We start from the raw sequence: 5,340 nt of genomic DNA on the forward strand, positions 1-5,340 counted from the left end.
CCTAATTCTTGTACAAACATCTTTACTTTCGTAAAACGGTAAAAACTCTAAGCAAAAAATTTATGAACTTAATTTTGCGTAAAAATAAAGTAAAATTAAATAAGATTGATAGTACGTGATGCTTTGAAATAAATAAGGTAAAATTAAACAAGATCAGATTTTTTTTTTTTTTTTTTTTTTTTTTTTTTTTTTTAAATTTAATGAACATTTTCAGGCAGTGATTTTCTAAACTATAGTAACATTACAAAACGATCATATTTATTATATGATCATTAAATTATTAACATTAAAGGGGATTAGTTATTTTAATATTTCATAAAATTCGGAGCATAAAATTTTCTGAGCGTAGTGAAGGAAAAAAAAAGATAAATTAAATCTAGCATTCTTTTTTTAAAGTTTTGTATTTTTTTTAAAGTTTATTGAATATCATGGTCTTTACCCGTAAACCACATACACTTGAAAACAGCATATCTTTAGAATTTCCGCACTGGAGATAAAACTGTTATATTCCGTACAATACTCGCTCGGAACTTGTTGAGTTTGTTAATCAAAAATTCGTTAAAGTTTTACAAAATATGAAATAGATTAAAGCAAATTCGAAATTCGGCCGTTCGGGGGGGGGGAGGATTACATTATTCAAAATTTGATGGCTCTAGATACTGTCGTTCTTGTCACAGTGCGAGAAACATACATGCATGCATATTCATTATTTAATCATCATGCAGATTCTTCATTATTTAATTTCTTTACATATAATACAGGGCGATAATATTTGGTAATAACAATTTGCAAGGAGCCATGGACATTTATAGTAAAACAGCGCAAAATGTCGCTTCGAAACTAGCAGACTTTCTAGGTTACCGCCCCTTTGGGCTAATAAATTAAATTAACAGTAAATAAAAAAAAAAACTTATGCAGAACTAAAAATAAATTTTAAAAAATAATCACTATAAAATACAAGCAAAATTAATTATTCCGGTTAAATACAATTTTAATATTAGAATCAAATGTATAAAATTTTTAAGGAGTCAAAAGTCTTTATCACTATGATGTATTATGAAATATAATTGAAATAAAACTCCTTTACAGAAATTTTGCTATAATACTCATTCTAAATCGTGCTGCTTTTTTAAAATTATAGTTTTAAAAAAGCAGCACGATTTAGAATTTTAAACAAAACTTTTAAAAATTCGTTTTTAAATATTTTAGTATTTTTTACTTATTTGCACCAATAAAAAACTATAAAAATTGCAAGAGAAAATTGCTTGTTTGAAATTTTCTATTAGTTCAGATTTAAAATATTATTTTCTAAAAGAAGTAGTTACAAATTTCCTTACAGCATAGGAAAAGCTAAAAAAATATTCAGTCCTGAAAGCATGCAATAGCTTTATAATTATTTGGAACGTTAATTATGCTTGATAAATATGCTAAATTTTTAAAAATCAATTTCAATTTCGAAAATAAAAATATGTAGAAATTCTAATTTGTGAAATGGGGCGCTAGAACCAGCTTTTTCTTGACAATTATACACGCTGCAATAGGCAACCAATGTTAAATTTCTGCAGGTCGTCCCTACTCCTCCGGATGTGATCAGCCGGCAACGCCTCAGAAGAGGGAGGAAGCCCGTTTGGGTTAGTCTATTTCTTATAAGGTCCATGCTTGTAGCCCCACATGTTGTTACAAAGATGAATTTAATGCCTGCAAGAGTATTACGAAAGTCCTCTGAAAATTTCTTTTGTGTTACAGAGCAATTAACAAAAGTAAATCTAAAGTGATGTATAAAAGAAATTAAACAAAAAAGAAACGATTTTTCACAGACAATTCAGTGTTTCTCATCAATTAATTCAGTTCTTACTTCACGACAAGGCAAAAATACATAAAAACTCAAAATATCTGTATTAAAAATTACGAAGTAAATCTTAAACACTTATTTCCTGGAATAAATTCCAGAAAGGATTAAGCATGACTTAATTCGCAATAATAATAAAAGAAGGCGTTATCTTTGTTGTTGCCGAAGCTTAGTTTCTCTAGATTGGCAACAAATCCACTATTCATTTATAAAAAATATATTTCTTTATTTTTATTTTCCTCTTGGCTACAGTTGGCTTCGAAAAATAAAATTGTAACCCTGTAGGCAACGGGGGGAAAGAAATTTTGATCGGCGCAGTTGGACTATAGCATGACGAGGGGGGGGGATTTTCATCAGCGCAGTTGGAGTACACCCATTCCTCCAACCGAATATGGGTCCCTGGAAGCCCCAATCTTGAATTTCGAATTTTTTTTTTTTTTTTTTTTTTTTTTTTTTCTTTCATATTTTTTTAACTTTAACGAATTTTTTATTAAGAAACTCGACGATTTCAAAGCGAGCTGTGGCAACCCACTGTGCCGAATAAAATATTTTTATCTCCAGCGCGCGAGACTGTCTATCGGAAATTCTAGTAATATGCTATTTTCATATATTTTTTTATATTATGGTTTAAGTGGTTAAGTTTTTATATGTGGTTTAAGTGCGAAGAACATGATATTCTAACACCCAAAACCTTAAAAAAACGCCCCTTTGGCGGTATATAAAATCTGAAAGTTTTCAGACTTTTTTTTATTATTGTGTAGATATTTCAATATTTAATAAGAATCTTGATTTTTTGTTGTTTGACTTCTGAATTAGTATTTAATAAGATCCTCTAACAGTATATAATTTTACGATGTTCCTGATTTGAGCACAGAATTTAAGTGAATTTGATTTTCACAACGTTGCATTTTATATGTCCATTACATTAGAAACTTACGTTTTAAGTTAAAATACGATGCTGGAGAGAAAATACAATTTGGCATTTTTTAGTCCATAGGGGTGTTAGCCCAAATGTTGTGGAAGTGTGTATGTAGGTGTTAATTTTAAAAACGCCCTTGAATATAAAATCTGAAGGGTTTCATAATATTTTAATCTTTTTTTTAATTCATCATGTTTCAGTTTTCATGATAGCGTCGAAATTCATACGCATATTTAAGCAAATGTAACTGCTCGAATCTACTTCGTTTACTGTCCGTATAAAATGTTATGTAGAGATTTTTAAGTTCTTTTGTGGTGTGTTTTTCCTTGTTCTTCCAAAGTATATTATTACTTTGAAATAATATACTTTGGAAGAACAAATCCCCTTCCAAAATATATTATTACTATGTACATAAATTCTTTTATTATACAATTAAATATTAAATCGATTCAGATCTAAGGAAATATATTTCTTTAGAAAATATATAGAAATATTTTTTCTTTACTTACATTATTAAAATATCAATAGAATGATTATAAACTGTGAAGCAACACTTACGGGTGGAACACAAAACGAAATTTAATTTACTCAAAAAAGCAATCTTAGATTGGTGTAGATTTTGAAAAATACACAATTATTATATCCTACTCTAAGTTTTTTTTTTTTTTTTTTTTTTTTTTTTACTAAATTTAATTCTACGTTGACATGTTTCGGATCTTTTTCATTATACGAAACATGAACCAAATAATTTTCTACGCAAAAATATACGAGACAATTTGAATGACAATTTAAATACAAACATTAATTTGAATTTCTTGCATGTTCTAGGAGAAAAATGATACTTTCATTAGCAACTCATTTGTATTGTATTTAAATTTTTAAAACATAATAAATATATTTCTAAACATAATTAAAGAACGAACTAGAATTGACGCAATTTAAAAGTTTTTTAATGACAATACTTACTTTGAAAAACATTGTTATAGTAAATAAGAGCACACTTATTTTAATGATGGTAGACAACGCTGACACATATCTTTCTCTAGGAACTATCTGGCAGGATGTTCCCTATCACGGAAAAGATACTGCGTTTTTGTTTCAATTACAATACACAACAGAACATTATTTGGTATTAGCCACCACGTAGCTTCAGCTGTTAAACTTACTGAAAAAATTGTAATAATAATAATATAAAATCTTAAAGCTTTCAGATTTATATTACACCCAAACGACAGTGTTTTTCATTTACAGACACATACACGTTTCGAGAGCATTTGGAATAAAGCCACGTTGTGCTAAATATATTTAAAAACAGCATATCTTTAGAATTTCCGATAGACAGTCTCAGTCGCTGGTGATAAAAATGTTTTATTCTCTACAGTGTTGTTACCGCTTGCTTTGAAATTGTTGAGATTTTAATAAAAAATTCGTTAAAGTTTTACAAAATATGAAATAGATAATAAAACAAATTCCAAATTCGTACTTTCAGGTGCCCATGTTCGATTGGAGGACTATGTTACTGAAAATTTTATAGCTGTAGGTACCGTTGTTTTCTCACAAATGTGAGAAATATACACGCATTCATATAGATTCTTCGTTGTTTAGTTTTTTTAAATATGCGGTAACGTTTGTTAGCAACAATTTGAAAAGTGATTCAGATATTTAAAGTGATTCAACGCAAAATATCGTTTTGAAGCTAATAGCACTTCTGGGCTAACGCCCATTTGAGCTAAAAAAAAGGAGTACAAGGTATTTATAAGGAGTCAACACAAGAAGTGTTTAATAGTGCTTAAGAAACTTATAAATAAGTCATTCTCGTTATCTTAGTAGAGTAATGCGTTTAATGAATTCAAATAAATCATTCTCATTAGCTTAGTATAGTAGTAAGTTTAATAAATTCATCTTCTTTATTGTCATTAAAAAGCAACCTTAGATTGAACCTTACAGAACGAAATCGTTGAAGCAGCAGCTCGCCAATGACCAAACGGTAAAATCGCTAAACATTAGTAATTCCACCCAGATTCAAATCACGGCAAATATCTTCACGGATGGCTTCATGAGTTTTCCTTTGTAAAGTAAAGACGTGCTAATTTTCCTTAGAAAGGCTCTCTGCAAAATTATCGCTCCCCTTAGACAGAAAGCACTCGTGTGCTTTGCATTAATCAAAATACTCCATGCGAGAAAAAAAAATGGGTATTTTCCTGTTGACTGGCGCCATATATGTACAAAACCGCACAATGTGGTAATATGTTTATATCACGTCGTGAATAGCTCTGCCGTGTTAAATGAGCGCAATACCAAGATTGTGCTCACATTAACGCATCATATGCATTATGTTATATGATGCATTACTGTTATTACAAGTTCAACTTTTTTTTCCAAGGAAACTTTACGTATTGTTAGGGCTGCCGCTATTTAGTTAGATTTCGCGCCAGCGTTTATGTTTGCCGCTATTTAGTTAGATTTCGCGCCAGCGTTTATGTTTGCCGCTATATAGTACCCGTTAACCGAAAAATATTTTCTTTCTGCATAGCTGGGAACTTAAAAACAACACCTTATTACTATCTGATGT

The sequence above is a fragment of the Stegodyphus dumicola genome, chromosome 8 (assembly GCF_044657685.1).
Source record: "Stegodyphus dumicola isolate Sdum_Otavi_A_Nest chromosome 8, ASM4465768v1".
NCBI lineage: Eukaryota > Metazoa > Arthropoda > Arachnida > Araneae > Eresidae > Stegodyphus > Stegodyphus dumicola.